The following is a 16565-nucleotide window of genomic DNA, read 5'->3' on the forward strand; positions in this document are numbered from 1 at the left end:
ATGCATACAAATTCGATCTATTGCCGATGATCCAATAACCCTGACGGAATGGCAAATAAAATAAAATTCCGCCGCCTTCCGAGGACTTATATCGCAATCACGTTTCGTAACAGCCAAGCGAGGTTTTACCTTAGCGTTTAAGTCACCACCGACATTTGGCCGCGCAACTATTCTAAGCTCATTCATTTTGACTTAAGGAGGGGGCGAGCGCGGACGCAGGCCCCCACTACCAGAAATTGTACGGTCGAGTTACTGACGTTTGCAGTAATCGCAGAGGTCAGTAACTCAAAGAAATTAAATAAAAAAATTTGATCACAACGTCAAAATAAATTGCACGTATTTGCCCCTACTAATGTCTACGGCCATACCACGATGAACACACCCGTTCTCGTCTGATCACGGAAGTTAAGCATCGTCAGGCCGGGAAAGTACTTGGATGGGGGACCGCCTGGGAACTCCCGGTGTCGTAGGCTTTTCATTTTCATTTGTTGCCTTTTCATTTCAATGGCGCTGTGATATATTTCTTGTTATAACAATTAAGGAACGTGGCGGTTGTTGAAAGTGTTTCCTATGACATTTTCCTACGACATTTTCAGGTGATAGTACGAGAAAAAAGTGCTTTCAAATGCATACAAACTCGATCTATTGCCGATCATCCAATAACCCTGACGGAATGGCAAATAAAATAAAATTCCGCCGCCTTCCGAGGACTTATATCGCAATCACGTTTCGTAACAGCCAAGCGAGGTTTTACCTTAGCGTTTAAGTCACCACCGACATTTGGCCGCGCAACTATTCTAAGCTCATTCATTTTGACTTAAGGAGGGGGCGAGCGCGGACGCAGGCCCCCACTACCAGAAATTGTACGGTCGAGTTACTGACGGTTGCAGTAATCGCAGAGGTCAGTAACTCAAAGCAATTAAATAAAAAAATTTGATCACAACGTCAAAATAAATTGCACGTATTTGCCCCTACTAATGTCTACGGCCATACCACGATGAACACACCCGTTCTCGTCTGATTACGGAAGTTAAGCATCGTCGGGCCTGGATAGTACTTGGATGGGGGACCGCCTGGGAACTCCCGGTGTCGTAGGCATTTCATTTTCATTTGTTGCCTTTTCATTTCAATGGCGCTGTGATATATTTCTTGTTATAACAATTAAGGAACGTGGCGGTTGTTGAAAGTGTTTCCTATGACATTTTCCTACGACATTTTCAGGTGATAGTACGAGAAAAAAGTGCTTTCAAATGCATACAAACTCGATCTATTGCCGATCATCCAATAACCCTGACGGAATGGCAAATAAAATAAAATTCCGCCGCCTTCCGAGGACTTATATCGCAATCACGTTTCGTAACAGCCAAGCGAGGTTTTACCTTAGCGTTTAAGTCACCACCGACATTTGGCCGCGCAACTATTCTAAGCTCATTCATTTTGACTTAAGGAGGGGGCGAGCGCGGACGCAGGCCCCCACTACCAGAAATTGTACGGTCGAGTTACTGACGTTTGCAGTAATCGCAGAGGTCAGTAACTCAAAGAAATTAAATAAAAAAATTTGATCACAACGTCAAAATAAATTGCACGTATTTGCCCCTACTAATGTCTACGGCCATACCACGATGAACACACCCGTTCTCGTCTGATCACGGAAGTTAAGCATCGTCGGGCCGGGATAGTACTTGGATGGGGGACCGCCTGGGAACTCCCGGTGTCGTAGGCTTTTCATTTTCATTTGTTGGCTTTTCATTTCAATGGCGCTGTGATATATTTCTTGTTATAACAATTAAGGAACGTGGCGGTTGTTGAAAGTGTTTCCTATGACATTTTCCTACGACATTTTCAGGTGATAGTATGAGAAAAAAGAGCTTTCAAATGCATACAAACTCGATCTATTGCTGATCATCCAATAACCCTGACGGAATGGCAAATAAAATAAAATTCCGCCGCCTTTCGAGGACTTATATCGCAATCACGTTTCGTAACAGCCAAGCGAGGTTTTACCTTAGCGTTTAAGTCACCACCGACATTTGGCCGCGCAACTATTCTAAGCTCATTCATTTTGACTTAAGGAGGGGGCGAGCGCGGACGCAGGCCCCCACTACCAGAAATTGTACGGTCGAGTTACTGACGTTTGCAGTAATCGCAGAGGTCAGTAACTCGAAGAAATTAAATAAAAAAATTTGATCACAACGTCAAAATAAATTGCACGTATTTGCCCCTACTAATGTCTACGGCCATACCACGATGAACACACCCGTTCTCGTCTGATCACGGAAGTTAAGCATCGTCGGGCCGGGAAGTACTTGGATGGGGGACCGCCTGGGAACTCCCGGTGTCGTAGGCTTTTCATTTTCATTTGTTGCCTTTTCATTTCAATAGCGCTGTGATATATTTCTTGTTATAACAATTAAGGAACGTGGCGGTTGTTGAAAGTGTTTCCTATGACATTTTCCTACGACATTTTCAGGTGATAGTACGAGAAAAAAGAGCTTTCAAATGCATACAAACTCGATCTATTGCCGATCATCCAATAACCCTGACGGAATGGCAAATAAAATAAAATTCCGCCGCCTTCCGAGGACTTTTATCGCAATCACGTTTCGTAACAGCCAAGCGAGGTTTTACTTTAGCGTTTAAGTCACCACCGACATTTGGCCGCGCAACTATTCTAAGCTCATTCATTTTGACTTAAGGAGGGGGCGAGCGCGGACGCAGGCCCCCACTACCAGAAATTGTACGGTCGAGTTACTGACGTTTGCAGTAATCGCAGAGGTCAGTAACTCTAAGAAATTAAATAAAAAAATTTGATCACAACGTCAAAATAAATTGCACGTATTTGCCCCTACTAATGTCTACGGCCATACCACGATGAACACACCCGTTCTCGTCTGATCACGGAAGTTAAGCATCGTCGGGCCGGGATAGTACTTGGATGGGGAACCGCCTGGGAACTCCCGGTGTCGTAGGCTTTTCATTTTCATTTGTTGCCTTTTCATTTCAATGGCGCTGTGATATATTTCTTGTTATAACAATTAAGGAACGTGGCGGTTGTTGAAAGTGTTTCCTATGACATTTTCCTACGACATTTTCAGGTGATAGTACGAGAAAAAAGAGCTTTCAAATGCATACAAACTCGATCTATTGCCGATCATCCAATAACCCTGACGGAATGGCAAATAAAATAAAATTCCGCCGCCTTCCGAGGACTTATATCGCAATCACGTTTCGTAACAGCCAAGCGAGGTTTTACCTTAGCGTTTAAGTCACCACCGACATTTGGCCGCGCAACTATTCTAAGCTCATTCATTTTGACTTAAGGAGGGGGCGAGCGCGGACGCAGGCCCCCACTACCAGAAATTGTACGGTCAAGTTACTGACGTTTGCAGTAATCGCAGAGGTCAGTAACTCAAAGAAATTAAATAAAAAAATTTGATCACAACGTCAAAATAAATTGCACGTATTTGCCCCTACTAATGTCTACGGCCATACCACGATGAACACACCCGTTCTCGTCTGATCACGGAAGTTAAGCATCGTCGGGCCGGGAAGTACTTGGATGGGGGACCGCCTGGGAACTCCCGGTGTCGTAGGCTTTTCATTTTCATTTGTTGCTTTTTCATTTCAATGGCGCTGTGATATATTTCTTGTTATAACAATTAAGGAACGTGGCGGTTGTTGAAAGTGTTTCCTATGACATTTTCCTACGACATTTTCAGGTGATAGTACGAGAAAAAAGAGCTTTCAAATGCATACAAACTCGATCTATTGCCGATCATCCAATAACCCTGACGGAATGGCAAATAAAATAAAATTCCGCCGCCTTCCGAGGACTTATATCGCAATCACGTTTCGTAACAGCCAAGCGAGGTTTTACCTTAGCGTTTAAGTCACCACCGACATTTGGCCGCGCAACTATTCTAAGCTCATTCATTTTGACTTAAGGAGGGGGCGAGCGCGGACGCAGGCCCCCACTACCAGAAATTGTACGGTCGAGTTACTGACGTTTGCAGTAATCGCAGAGGTCAGTAACTCAAAGCAATTAAATAAAAAAATTTGATCACAACGTCAAAATAAATTGCACGTATTTGCCCCTACTAATGTCTACTGCCATACCACGATGAACACACCCGTTCTCGTCTGATCACGGAAGTTAAGCATCGTCGGGCCAGGATAGTACTTGGGTGGGGGACCGCCTGGGAACTCCCGGTGTCGTAGGCTTTTCATTTTCATTTGTTGCCTTTTCATTTCAATGGCGCTGTGATATATTTCTTGTTATAACAATTAAGGAACGTGGCGGTTGTTGAAAGTGTTTCCTATGACATTTTCCTACGACATTTTCAGGTGATAGTACGAGAAAAAAGAGCTTTCAAATGCATACAAACTCGATCTATTGCCGATCATCCAATAACCCTGACGGAATGGCAAATAAAATAAAATTCCGCCGCCTTCCGAGGACTTATATCGCAATCACGTTTCGTAACAGCCAAGCGAGGTTTTACCTTAGCGTTTAAGTCACCACCGACATTTGGCCGCGCAACTATTCTAAGCTCATTCATTTTGACTTAAGGAGGGGGCGAGCGCGGACGCAGGCCCCCACTACCAGAAATTGTACGGTCGAGTTACTGACGTTTGCAGTAATCGCAGAGGTCAGTAACTCAAAGAAATTAATCAAAAAAATTTGATCACAACGTCAAAATAAATTGCACGTATTTGCCCCTACTAATGTCTACGGCCATACCACGATGAACACACCCGTTCTCGTCTGATCACGGAAGTTAAGCATCGTCGGGCCGGGATAGTACTTGGATGGGGGACCGCCTGGGAACTCCTGGTGTCGTAGGCTTTTCATTTTCATTTGTTGCCTTTTCATTTCAATGGCGCTGTGATATATTTCTTGTTATAACAATTAAGGAACGTGGCGGTTGTTGAAAGTGTTTCCTATGACATTTTCCTACGACATTTTCAGGTGATAGTACGAGAAAAAAGAGCTTTCAAATGCATACAAACTCGATCTATTGCCGATCATCCAATAACCCTGACGGAATGGCAAATAAAATAAAATTCCGCCGCCTTCCGAGGACTTATATCGCAATCACGTTTCGTAACAGCCAAGCGAGGTTTTACCTTAGCGTTTAAGTCACCACCGACATTTGGCCGCGCAACTATTCTAAGCTCATTCATTTTGACTTAAGGAGGGGGCGAGCGCGGACGCAGGTCCCCACTACCAGAAATTGTACGGTCGAGTTACTGACGTTTGCAGTAATCGCAGAGGTCAGTAACTCAAAGAAATTAAATAAAAAAATTTGATCACAACGTCAAAATAAATTGCACGTATTTGCCCCTACTAATGTCTACGGCCATACCAGGATGAACACACCCGTTCTCGTCTGACCACGGAAGTTAAGCATCGTCGGGCCGGGATAGTACTTGGATGGGGGACCGCCTGGGAACTCCCGGTGTCGTAGGCTTTTCATTTTCATTTGTTGCCTTTTCATTTCAATGGCGCTGTGATATATTTCTTGTTATAACAATTAAAGAACGTGGCGGTTGTTGAAAGTGTTTCCTATGACATTTTCCTACGACATTTTCAGGTGATAGTACGAGAAAAAAGAGCTTTCAAATGCATACAAACTCGATCTATTGCCGATCATCCAATAACCCTGACGGAATGGCAAATAAAATAAAATTCCGCCGCCTTCCGAGGACTTATATCGCAATCACGTTTCGTAACAGCCAAGCGAGGTTTTACCTTAGCGTTTAAGTCACCACCGACATTTGGCCGCGCAACTATTCTAAGCTCATTCATTTTGACTTAAGGAGGGGGCGAGCGCGGACGCAGGCCCCCACTACCAGAAATTGTACGGTCGAGTTACTAACGTTTGCAGTAATCGCAGAGGTCAGTAACTCAAAGAAATTAAATAAAAAAATTTGATCACAACGTCAAAATAAATTGCACGTATTTGCCCCTACTAATGTCTACGGCCATACCACGATGAACACACCCGTTCTCGTCTGATCACGGAAGTTAAGCATCGTCGGGCCGGGATAGTACTTGGATGGGGGACCGCCTGGGAACTCCCGTGTCGTAGGCTTTTCATTTTCATTTGTTGCCTTTTCATTTCAATGGCGCTGTGATAAATTTCTTGTTATAACAGTTAAGGAACGTGGCGGTTGTTGAAAGTGTTTCCTATGAGATTTTCCTACGACATTTTCAGGTGATAGTACGAGAAAAAAGAGCTTTCAAATGCATACAAACTCGATCTATTGCCGATCATCCAATAGCCCTGACGGAATGGCAAATAAAATAAAATTCCGCCGCCTTCCGAGGACTTATATCGCAATCACGTTTCGTAACAGCCAAGCGAGGTTTTACCTTAGCGTTTAAGTCACCACCGACATTTGGCCGCGCAACTATTCTAAGCTCATTCATTTTGACTTAAGGAGGGGGCGAGCGCGGACGCAGGCCCCCACTACCAGAAATTGTACGGTCGAGTTACTGACGTTTGCAGTAATCGCAGAGGTCAGTAACTCAAAGAAATTAAATAAAAAAATTTGATCACAACGTCAAAATAAATTGCACGTATTTGCCCCTACTAATGTCTACGGCCATACCACGATGAACACACCCGTTCTCGTCTGATCACGGAAGTTAAGCATCGTCGGGCCGGGATAGTACTTGGATGGGGGACCGCCTGGGAACTCCCGGTGTCGTAGGCTTTTCATTTTCATTTGTTGCCTTTTCATTTCAATGGCGCTGTGATATATTTCTTGTTATAACAATTAAGGAACGTGGCGGTTGTTGAAAGTGTTTTCTATGACATTTTCCTACGACATTTTCAGGTGATAGTACGAGAAAAAAGAGCTTTCAAATGCATACAAACTCGATCTATTGCCGATAATCCAATAACCCTGACGGAATGGCAAATAAAATAAAATTCCGCCGCCTTCCGAGGACTTATATCGCAATCACGTTTCGTAACAGCCAAGCGAGGTTTTACCTTAGCGTTTAAGTCACCACCGACATTTGGCCGCGCAACTATTCTAAGCTCATTCATTTTGACTTAAGGAGGGGGCGAGCGCGGACGCAGGCCCCCACTACCAGAAATTGTACGGTCGAGTTACTGACGTTTGCAGTAATCGCAGAGGTCAGTAACTCAAAGAAATTAAATAAAAAAATTTGATCACAACGTCAAAATAAATTGCACGTATTTGCCCCTACTAATGTCTACGGCCATACCACGATGAACACACCCGTTCTCGTCTGATCACGGAAGTTAAGCATCGTCGGGCCGGGATAGTACTTGGATGGTGGACCGCCTGGGAACTCCCGGTGTCGTAGGCTTTTCATTTTCATTTGTTGCCTTTTCATTTCAATGGCGCTGTGATATATTTCTTGTCATAACAATTAAGGAACGTGGCGGTTGTTGAAAGTGTTTCCTATGACATTTTCCTACGACATTTTCAGGTGATAGTACGAGAAAAAAGAGCTTTCAAATGCATACAAACTCGATCTATTGCCGATCATCCAATAACCCTGACGGAATGGCAAATAAAATAAAATTCCGCCGCCTTCCGAGGACTTATATCGCAATCACGTTTCGTAACAGCCAAGCGAGGTTTTACCTTAGCGTTTAAGTCACCACCGACATTTGGCCGCGCAACTATTCTAAGCTCATTCATTTTGACTTAAGGAGGGGGCGAGCGCGGACGCAGGCCCCCACTACCAGAAATTGTACGGTCGAGTTACTGACGTTTGCAGTAATCGCAGAGGTCAGTAACTCAAAGAAATTAAATAAAAAAATTTGATCACAACGTCAAAATAAATTGCACGTATTTGCCCCTACTAATGTCTACGGCCATACCACGATGAACACACCCGTTCTCGTCTGATCACGGAAGTTAAGCATCGTCGGGCCGGGATAGTACTTGGATGGGGGACCGCCTGGGAACTCCCGGTGTCGCAGGCTTTTCATTTTCATTTGTTGCCTTTTCATTTCAATGGCGCTGTGATATATTTCTTGTCATAACAATTAAGGAACGTGGCGGTTGTTGAAAGTGTTTCCTATGGCATTTTCCTACGACATTTTCAGGTGATAGTACGAGAAAAAAGAGCTTTCAAATGCATACAAACTCGATCTATTGCCGATCATCCAATAACCCTGACGGAATGGCAAATAAAATAAAATTCCGCCGCCTTCCGAGGACTTATATCGCAATCACGTTTCGTAACAGCCAAGCGAGGTTTTACCTTAGCGTTTAAGTCACCACCGAAATTTGGCCGCGCAACTATTCTAAGCTCATTCATTTTGACTTAAGGAGGGGGCAAGCGCGGACGCAGGCCCCCACTACCAGAAATTGTACGGTCGAGTTACTGACGTTTGCAGTAATCGCAGAGGTCAGTAACTCAAAGAAATTAAATAAAAAAATTTGATCACAATGTCAAAATAAATTGCACGTATTTGCCCCTACTAATGTCTACGGCCATACCACGATGAACACACCCGTTCTCGTCTGATCACGGAAGTTAAGCATCGTCGGGCCGGGATAGTACTTGGATGGGGGACCGCCTGGGAACTCCCGGTGTCGTAGGCTTTTCATTTTCATTTGTTGCCTTTTCATTTCATTGGCGCTGTGATATATTTCTTGTTATAACAATTAAGGAACGTGGCGGTTGTTGTCTTCCGAGGACTTATATCGCAATCACGTTTCGTAACAGCCAAGCGAGGTTTTACCTTAGCGTTTAAGTCACCACCGACATTTGGCCGCGCAACTATTTTAAGCTCATTCATTTTGACTTAAGGAGGGGGCGAGCGCGGACGCAGGCCCCCACTACCAGAAATTGTACGGTCGAGTTACTGACGTTTGCAGTAATCGCAGAGGTCAGTAAATCAAAATAATTAAATAAAAAAATTTGATCACAACGTCAAAATAAATTGCACGTATTTGCCCCTACTAATGTCTACGGCCATACCACGATGAACACACCCGTTCTCGTCTGATCACGGAAGTTAAGCATCGTCGGGCCGGGATAGTACTTGGATGGGGGACCGCCTGGGAACTCCCGGTGTCGTAGGCTTTTCATTTTCATTTGTTGCCTTTTCATTTCAATGGCGCTGTGATATATTTCTTGTTATAACAATTAAGGAACGTGGCGGTTGTTGAAAGTGTTTCATATGACATTTTCCTACGACATTTTCAGGTGATAGTACGAGAAAAAAGAGCTTTTAAATGCATACAAACTCGATCTATTGCCGATCATCCAATAACCCTGACGGAATGGCAAATAAAATAAAATTCCGCCGCCTTCCGAGGACTTATATCGCAATCACGTTTCGTAACAGCCAAGCGAGGTTTTACCTTAGCGTTTAAGTCACCACCGACAATTGGCCGGGCAACTATTCTAAGCTCATTCATTTTGACTTAAGGAGGGGGCAAGCGCGGACGCAGGCCCCCACTACCAGAAATTGTACGGTCGAGTTACTGACGTTTGCAGTAATCGCAGAGGTCAGTAACTCAAAGAAATTAAATAAAAAAATTTGATCACAATGTCAAAATAAATTGCACGTATTTGCCCCTACTAATGTCTACGGCCATACCACGATGAACACACCCGTTCTCGTCTGATCACGGAAGTTAAGCATCGTCGGGCCGGGATAGTACTTGGATGGGGGACCGCCTGGGAACTCCCGGTGTCGTAGGCTTTTCATTTTCATTTGTTGCCTTTTCATTTCATTGGCGCTGTGATATATTTCTTGTTATAACAATTAAGGAACGTGGCGGTTGTTGAAAGTGTTTCCTATGACATTTTCCTACGACATTTTCAGGTGATAGTACGAGAAAAAAGAGCTTTCAAATGCATACAAACTCGATCTATTGCCGATCATCCAATAACCCTGACGGAATGGCAAATAAAATAAAATTCCGCCGCCTTCCGAGGACTTATATCGCAATCACGTTTCGTAACAGCCAAGCGAAGTTTTACCTTAGCGTTTAAGTCACCACCGACATTTGGCCGCGCAACTATTTTAAGCTCATTCATTTTGACTTAAGGAGGGGGCGAGCGCGGACGCAGGCCCGCACTACCAGAAATTGTACGGTCGAGTTACTGACGTTTGCAGTAATCGCAGAGGTCAGTAACTCAAAGAAATTAAATAAAAAAATTTGATCACAACGTCAAAATAAATTGCACGTATTTGCCCCTACTAATGTCTACGGCCATACCACGATGAACACACCCGTTCTCGTCTGATCACGGAAGTTAAGCATCGTCGGGCCGGGATAGTACTTGGATGGGGGACCGCCTGGGAACTCCCGGTGTCGTAGGCTTTTCATTTTCATTTGTTGCCTTTTCATTTCAATGGCACTGTAATATATTTCTTGTTATAACAATTAAGGAACTTGGCGGTTGTTGAAAGTGTTTCTTATGACATTTTCCTACGACATTTTCAAGTGATAGTACGAGAAAAAAGAGCTTTCAAATGCATACAAACTCGATCTATTACCGATCATCCAATAACCCTGACGGAATGGCAAATAAAATAAAATTCCGCCGCCTTCCGAGGACTTATATGGCAATCACGTTTCGTAACAGCCAAGCGAGGTTTTACCTTAGCGTTTAACCCTATTCGGTCCGGGGGGGGGGGGGGGGCGGATTCCGCCCCCCCTGACGGTTTTTTTTTAATAACTCCTGATTGCTTTGTTATATGGCTATGATACTTACTGAGTTTTAACATTTATCTATTAGACACCTGCATGTAAATTTTTTAGGTCCCATACCTTTCAGAGGATTTGATATTGGCCATTACTCGAAACTACCCCTAAAAATCTCTATGAAATCCTTATAATGGAGAAAATATAATAACTCCTGTTAGGATTATCCTTAGAACTTGAAACTTGCAACACAACTTTGTTTCATTAAGAAGAATCATTTTGAATAATTTGAACACGTGACTAGTCCGATTTCCCGATTTTGTCGGATTTTACCCGAAAATCGGTAAAAAACGGATTTTCGGGCAATTTTTGGCAATTTTTTATCCGATCCATGTAAAAACCGGAAGATATGTTAAATACCTTTTATTTGGCTTTCAGAAACTTCAAACAGAATGTAAAAATTCGCTCTAGAACAAAAGTAATTATATTTTAAACAGATAGTGGCATTTTTAAAAATTTTTAAGCTTTTGATGACGTCACAGGAAATGTGCTGACGCAAGCAAATTTTTTTTGGCGCCATTTTGTTCCTTTTATGACGTACTATAAGTGTGCCAAGTTTGATTCAATATGATCAACCTTATAAAGAGTTATTGAGGGGGGGCGGAATCCGCCCCCCCCCCCCCCCCCCCCCCGGTCATAGTATGTTCGAAAAACCCCGGACCGAATAGGGTTAAGTCACCACCGACATTTGGCCGCGCAACTATTCTAAGCTCATTCATTTTGACTTAAGGAGGGGGCGAGCGCGGACGCAGGCCCCCACTACCAGAAATTGTACGGTCGAGTCACTGACGTTTGCAGTAATCGCAGAGGTCAGTAACTCAAAGAAATTAAATAAAAAAATTTGATCACAACGTCAAAATAAATTGCACGTATTTGCCCCTACTAATGTCTACGGCCATACCACGATGAACACACCCGTTCTCGTCTGATCACGGAAGTTAAGCATCGTCGGGCCGGGATAGTACTTGGATGGGGGACCGCCTGGGAACTCCCGGTGTCGTAGGCTTTTCATTTTCATTTGTAGCCTTTTCATTTCAATGGCGCTGTGATATATTTCTTGTTATAACAATTAAGGAACGTGGCGGTTGTTGAAAGTGTTTCCTATGACATTTTCCTACGACATTTTCAGGTGATAGTACGAGAAAAAAGAGCTTTCAAATGCATACAAACTCGATCTATTGCCGATCATCCAATAACCCTGACGGAATGGCAAATAAAATAAAATTCCGCCGCCTTCCGAGGACTTATATCGCAATCACGTTTCGTAAAAGCCAAGCGAGGTTTTACCTTAGCGTTTAAGTCACCACCGACATTTGGCCGCGCAACTATTCTAAGCTCATTCATTTTGACTTAAGGAGGGGGCGAGCGCGGACGCAGGCCCCCACTACCAGAAATTGTACGGTCGAGTTACTGACGTTTGCAGTAATCGCAGAGGTCAGTAACTCAAAGAAATTAAATAAAAAAATTTAATCACAACGTCAAAATAAATTGCACGTATTTGCCCCTACTAATGTCTACGGCCATACCACGATGAACACACCCGTTCTCGTCTGATCACGGAAGTTAAGCATCGTCGGGCCGGGATAGTACTTGGATGGGGGACCGCCTGGGAACTCCCGGTGTCGTAGGCTTTTCATTTTCATTTGTTGCCTTTTCATTTCAATGGCGCTGTAATATATATTTCTTGTTATAACAATTAAGGAACGTGGCGGTTGTAGAAAGTGTTTCCTATGACATTTTCCTACGACATTTTCAGGTGATAGTACGAGAAAATAGAACTTTCAAATATATACAAACTCGATCTATTGCCGATCATCCAATAACCCTGACGGAATGGCAAATAATATAAAATTCCGCCGCCTTCCGAGGACTTATATAGCAATCACGTTTCGTAACAGCCAAGCGAGGTTTTACCTTAGCGTTTAAGTCACCACCGACATTTGGCCGCGCAACTTATCTAAGCTCATTCATTTTGACTTAAGGAGGGGGCGAGCGCGGACGCAGGCCCCCACTACCAGAAATTGTACGGTCGAGTTACTGACGTTTGCAGTAATTGCAGAGGTCAGTAACTCAAAGAAATTAAATAAAAAAATTTGATCACAACGTCAAAATAAATTGCACGTATTTGCCCCTACTAATGTCTACGGCCATACCACGATGAACACACCCGTTCTCGTCTGATCACGGAAGTTAAGCATCGTCAGGCCGGGATAGTACTTAGATGGGGAACCGCCTGGGAACTTCCGGTGTCGTAGGCTTTTCATTTTCATTTGTTGCCTTTTCATTTCATTGGCGCTGTGATATATTTCTTGTTATAACAATTAAGGAACGTGGCGGTTGTTGAAAGTGTTTCCTATGACATTTTTCTACGACATTTTCAGGTGATAGTACGAGAAAAAAGAGCTTTCAAATGCATTTAAACTCGATCTATTGCCGATCATCCAATAACCCTGACGGAATGGCAAATAAAATGAAATTCCGCCGCCTTCCGAAAACTTATATCGCAATCACGTTTCGTAACAGCCAAGCGACGTTTTACCTTAGCGTTTAAGTCACCACCGACATTTGGCCGCGCAACTATTCTAAGCTCATTCATTTTGGCTTAAGGAGGGGGCGAGCGCGGACGCAGGCCCCCACTACCAGAAATTGTACGGTCGAGTTACTGACGTTTGCAGTAATCGCAGAGGTCAGTAACTCAAAGAAATTAAATAAAAAAATTTGATCACAACGTCAAAATAAATTGCACGTATTTGCCCCTACTAATGTCTACGGCCATACCACGATGAACACACCCGTTCTCGTCTGATCACGTAAGTTAAGCATCGTCGGGCCGGGATAGTACTTGGATGGGGGACCGCCTGGGAACTCCCGGTGTCGTAGGCTTTTCATTTTCATTTGTTGCCTTTTCATTTCAATGGCGCTGTGATATATTTCTTGTTATAACAATTAAGGAACGTGGCGGTAGTTGAAAGTGTTTCCTATGACATTTTCCTACGACATTTTCAGGTGATAGTACGAGAAAAAGGAGCTTTCAAATGCATACAAACTCGATCTATTGCCGATCATCCAATAACCCTGACGGAATGGCAAATAAAATAAAATTCCGTTGCCTTCCGAGGACTTATATCGCAATCACGTTTCGTAACAGCCAAGCGAGGTTTTACCTTAGCGTTTAAGTCACCACCGACATTTGGCCGCGCAACTATTCTAAGCTCATTCATTTTGACTTAAGGAGGGGGCGAGCGCGGACGCAGGCCCCCACTACCAGAAATTGTACGGTCGAGTTACTGACGTTTGCAGTAATCGCAGAGGTCAGTAACTCAAAGAAATTAAATAAAAAAATTTAATCACAACGTCAAAATAAATTGCACGTATTTGCCCCTACTAATGTCTACGGCCATACCACGATGAACACACCCGTTCTCGTCTGATCACGGAAGTTAAGCATCGTCGGGCCGGGATAGTACTTGGATGGGGGACCGCCTGGGAACTCCCGGTGTCGTAGGCTTTTCATTTTCATTTGTTGCCTTTTCATTTCAATGGCGCTGTGATATATTTCTTGTCATAACAATTAAGGAACGTGGCGGTTGTTGAAAGTGTTTCCTATGACATTTTCCTACGACATTTTCAGGTGATAGTACGAGAAAAAAGAGCTTTCAAATGCATACAAACTCGATCTATTGCCGATCATCCAATAACCCTGACGGAATGGCAAATAAAATAAAATTCCGCCGCCTTCCGAGGACTTATATCGCAATCACGTTTCGTAACAGCCAAGCGAGGTTTTACCTTAGCGTTTAAGTCACCACCGACATTTGGCCGCGCAACTATTCTAAGCTCATTCATTTTGACTTAAGGAGGGGGCGAGCGCGGACGCAGGCCCCCACTACCAGAAATTGTACGGTCGAGTTACTGACGTTTGCAGTAATCGCAGAGGTCAGTAACTCAAAGAAATTATTTAAAAAAATTTGATCACAACGTCAAAATAAATTGCACGTATTTGCCCCTACTAATGTCTACGGCCATACCACGATGAACACACCCGTTCTCGTCTGATCACGGAAGTTAAGCATCGTCGGGCCGGGTTAGTACTTGGATGGGGGACCGCCTGGGAACTCCTGGTGTCGTAGGCTTTTCATTTTCATTTGTTGCCTTTTCATTTCAATAGCGCTGTGATATATTTCTTGTTATAACAATTAAGGAACGTGGCGGTTGTTGAAAGTGTTTCCTATGACATTTTCCTACGACATTTTTAGGTGATAGTACGAGAAAAAAGAGCTTTCAAATGCATACAAACTCGATCTATTGCCGATCATCCAATAACCCTGACGGAATGGCAAATAAAATAAAATTCCGCCGCCTTCCGAGGACTTATATCGCAATCACGTTTCGTAACAGCTAAGCGAGGTTTTACCTTAGCGTTTAAGTCACCACCGACATTTGGCCGCGCAACTATTCTAAGCTCATTCATTTTGACTTAAGGAGGGGGCGAGCGCGGACGCAGGACCCCACTACCAGAAATTGTACGGTCGAGTTACTGACGTTTGCAGTAATCGCAGTGGCCAGTAACTCAAAGAAATTAAATAAAAAAATTTGATCACAACGTCAAAATAAATTGCACGTATTTGCCCCTACTAATGTCTACGGCCATACCACGATGAACACACCCGTTCTCGTCTGATCACGGAAGTTAAGCATCGTCGGGCCGGGTTAGTACTTGGATGGGGGACCGCCTGGGAACTCCCGGTGTCGTAGGCTTTTCATTTTCATTTGTTGCCTTTTCATTTCAATAGCGCTGTGATATATTTCTTGTTATAACAATTAAGGAACGTGGCGGTTGTTGAAAGTGTTTCCTATGACATTTTCCTACGACATTTTTAGGTGATAGTACGAGAAAAAAGAGCTTTCAAATGCATACAAACTCGATCTATTGCCGATCATCCAATAACCCTGACGGAATGGCAAATAAAATAAAATTCCGCCGCCTTGCGAGGACTTATATCGCAATCACGTTTCGTAACAGCTAAGCGAGGTTTTACCTTAGCGTTTAAGTCACCACCGACATTTGGCCGCGCAACTATTCTAAGCTCATTCATTTTGACTTAAGGAGGGGGCGAGCGCGGACGCAGGACCCCACTACCAGAAATTGTACGGGGGAGTTACTGACGTTTGCAGTAATCGCAGTGGCCAGTAACTCAAAGAAATTAAATAAAAAAATTTGATCACAACGTCAAAATAAATTGCACGTATTTGCCCCTACTAATGTCTACGACCATACCACGATGAACACACCCGTTCTCGTCTGATCACGGAAGTTAAGCATCGTCGGGCCGGGTTAGTACTTGGATGGGGGACCGCCTGGGAACTTCCGGTGTCGTAGGCTTTTCATTTTCATTTGTTGCCTTTTCATTTCAATAGCGCTGTGATATATTTCTTGTTATAACAATTAAGGAACGTGGCGGTTGTTGAAAGTGTTTCCTATGACATTTTCCTACGACATTTTTAGGTGATAGTACGAGAAAAAAGAGCTTTCAAATGCATACAAACTCGATCTATTGCCGATCATCCAATAACCCTGACGGAATGGCAAATAAAATAAAATTCCGCCGCCTTCCGAGGACTTATATCGCAATCACGTTTCGTAACAGCTAAGCGAGGTTTTACCTTAGCGTTTAAGTCACCACCGACATTTGGCCGCGCAACTATTCTAAGCTCATTCATTTTGACTTAAGGAGGGGGCGAGCGCGGACGCAGGACCCCACTACCAGAAATTGTACGGTCGAGTTACTGACGTTTGCAGTAATCGCAGTGGCCAGTAACTCAAAGAAATTAAATAAAAAAATTTGATCACA

General features: G+C 43.6%; 25 non-coding genes across 25 annotated transcripts; all 25 read left to right on the top strand.

Moving 5' to 3' along the window:
* The first annotated feature begins 354 nt into the window (after nt 1–354).
* Nucleotides 355–473, top strand: LOC130659159 (5S ribosomal RNA). Its single transcript, XR_008986371.1, has one exon. It is a non-coding gene; the product is annotated as a 5S ribosomal RNA (ribosomal RNA).
* A 506-nt stretch (nt 474–979) lies between these two features.
* On the top strand, nt 980–1098 carry LOC130659053 (5S ribosomal RNA). The gene has a single exon (XR_008986264.1). It is a non-coding gene; the product is annotated as a 5S ribosomal RNA (ribosomal RNA).
* A 506-nt stretch (nt 1099–1604) lies between these two features.
* Nucleotides 1605–1723, top strand: LOC130658468 (5S ribosomal RNA). Its single transcript, XR_008985682.1, has one exon. It is a non-coding gene; the product is annotated as a 5S ribosomal RNA (ribosomal RNA).
* A 506-nt stretch (nt 1724–2229) lies between these two features.
* LOC130659068 (5S ribosomal RNA) lies at nt 2230–2347 on the top strand. The gene has a single exon (XR_008986280.1). It is a non-coding gene; the product is annotated as a 5S ribosomal RNA (ribosomal RNA).
* Nucleotides 2348–2853: 506 nt separating this feature from the next.
* Nucleotides 2854–2972, top strand: LOC130658845 (5S ribosomal RNA). The gene has a single exon (XR_008986058.1). It is a non-coding gene; the product is annotated as a 5S ribosomal RNA (ribosomal RNA).
* Nucleotides 2973–3478: 506 nt separating this feature from the next.
* On the top strand, nt 3479–3596 carry LOC130659069 (5S ribosomal RNA). The gene has a single exon (XR_008986281.1). It is a non-coding gene; the product is annotated as a 5S ribosomal RNA (ribosomal RNA).
* Nucleotides 3597–4102: 506 nt separating this feature from the next.
* Nucleotides 4103–4221, top strand: LOC130659150 (5S ribosomal RNA). Its single transcript, XR_008986361.1, has one exon. It is a non-coding gene; the product is annotated as a 5S ribosomal RNA (ribosomal RNA).
* A 506-nt stretch (nt 4222–4727) lies between these two features.
* LOC130658357 (5S ribosomal RNA) lies at nt 4728–4846 on the top strand. The gene has a single exon (XR_008985572.1). It is a non-coding gene; the product is annotated as a 5S ribosomal RNA (ribosomal RNA).
* Nucleotides 4847–5352: 506 nt separating this feature from the next.
* LOC130659180 (5S ribosomal RNA) lies at nt 5353–5471 on the top strand. The gene has a single exon (XR_008986392.1). It is a non-coding gene; the product is annotated as a 5S ribosomal RNA (ribosomal RNA).
* A 506-nt stretch (nt 5472–5977) lies between these two features.
* Nucleotides 5978–6095, top strand: LOC130659278 (5S ribosomal RNA). The gene has a single exon (XR_008986490.1). It is a non-coding gene; the product is annotated as a 5S ribosomal RNA (ribosomal RNA).
* A 506-nt stretch (nt 6096–6601) lies between these two features.
* Nucleotides 6602–6720, top strand: LOC130658469 (5S ribosomal RNA). Its single transcript, XR_008985684.1, has one exon. It is a non-coding gene; the product is annotated as a 5S ribosomal RNA (ribosomal RNA).
* A 506-nt stretch (nt 6721–7226) lies between these two features.
* LOC130658925 (5S ribosomal RNA) lies at nt 7227–7345 on the top strand. The gene has a single exon (XR_008986138.1). It is a non-coding gene; the product is annotated as a 5S ribosomal RNA (ribosomal RNA).
* A 506-nt stretch (nt 7346–7851) lies between these two features.
* LOC130658999 (5S ribosomal RNA) lies at nt 7852–7970 on the top strand. Its single transcript, XR_008986210.1, has one exon. It is a non-coding gene; the product is annotated as a 5S ribosomal RNA (ribosomal RNA).
* A 506-nt stretch (nt 7971–8476) lies between these two features.
* On the top strand, nt 8477–8595 carry LOC130658471 (5S ribosomal RNA). Its single transcript, XR_008985685.1, has one exon. It is a non-coding gene; the product is annotated as a 5S ribosomal RNA (ribosomal RNA).
* A 365-nt stretch (nt 8596–8960) lies between these two features.
* Nucleotides 8961–9079, top strand: LOC130658472 (5S ribosomal RNA). The gene has a single exon (XR_008985686.1). It is a non-coding gene; the product is annotated as a 5S ribosomal RNA (ribosomal RNA).
* Nucleotides 9080–9585: 506 nt separating this feature from the next.
* Nucleotides 9586–9704, top strand: LOC130658473 (5S ribosomal RNA). Its single transcript, XR_008985687.1, has one exon. It is a non-coding gene; the product is annotated as a 5S ribosomal RNA (ribosomal RNA).
* Nucleotides 9705–10210: 506 nt separating this feature from the next.
* On the top strand, nt 10211–10329 carry LOC130658475 (5S ribosomal RNA). The gene has a single exon (XR_008985689.1). It is a non-coding gene; the product is annotated as a 5S ribosomal RNA (ribosomal RNA).
* A 1271-nt stretch (nt 10330–11600) lies between these two features.
* On the top strand, nt 11601–11719 carry LOC130658477 (5S ribosomal RNA). Its single transcript, XR_008985690.1, has one exon. It is a non-coding gene; the product is annotated as a 5S ribosomal RNA (ribosomal RNA).
* Nucleotides 11720–12225: 506 nt separating this feature from the next.
* Nucleotides 12226–12344, top strand: LOC130658478 (5S ribosomal RNA). Its single transcript, XR_008985691.1, has one exon. It is a non-coding gene; the product is annotated as a 5S ribosomal RNA (ribosomal RNA).
* A 508-nt stretch (nt 12345–12852) lies between these two features.
* Nucleotides 12853–12971, top strand: LOC130659342 (5S ribosomal RNA). The gene has a single exon (XR_008986554.1). It is a non-coding gene; the product is annotated as a 5S ribosomal RNA (ribosomal RNA).
* A 506-nt stretch (nt 12972–13477) lies between these two features.
* On the top strand, nt 13478–13596 carry LOC130659097 (5S ribosomal RNA). The gene has a single exon (XR_008986308.1). It is a non-coding gene; the product is annotated as a 5S ribosomal RNA (ribosomal RNA).
* Nucleotides 13597–14102: 506 nt separating this feature from the next.
* On the top strand, nt 14103–14221 carry LOC130658479 (5S ribosomal RNA). Its single transcript, XR_008985692.1, has one exon. It is a non-coding gene; the product is annotated as a 5S ribosomal RNA (ribosomal RNA).
* Nucleotides 14222–14727: 506 nt separating this feature from the next.
* On the top strand, nt 14728–14846 carry LOC130660502 (5S ribosomal RNA). Its single transcript, XR_008987699.1, has one exon. It is a non-coding gene; the product is annotated as a 5S ribosomal RNA (ribosomal RNA).
* Nucleotides 14847–15352: 506 nt separating this feature from the next.
* LOC130659339 (5S ribosomal RNA) lies at nt 15353–15471 on the top strand. Its single transcript, XR_008986550.1, has one exon. It is a non-coding gene; the product is annotated as a 5S ribosomal RNA (ribosomal RNA).
* Nucleotides 15472–15977: 506 nt separating this feature from the next.
* On the top strand, nt 15978–16096 carry LOC130659825 (5S ribosomal RNA). The gene has a single exon (XR_008987028.1). It is a non-coding gene; the product is annotated as a 5S ribosomal RNA (ribosomal RNA).
* Nucleotides 16097–16565: the final 469 nt, after the last annotated feature.

The sequence above is a fragment of the Hydractinia symbiolongicarpus genome, chromosome 9 (genome assembly GCF_029227915.1).
Source record: "Hydractinia symbiolongicarpus strain clone_291-10 chromosome 9, HSymV2.1, whole genome shotgun sequence".
Classification (NCBI taxonomy): Eukaryota; Metazoa; Cnidaria; class Hydrozoa; order Anthoathecata; family Hydractiniidae; genus Hydractinia; species Hydractinia symbiolongicarpus.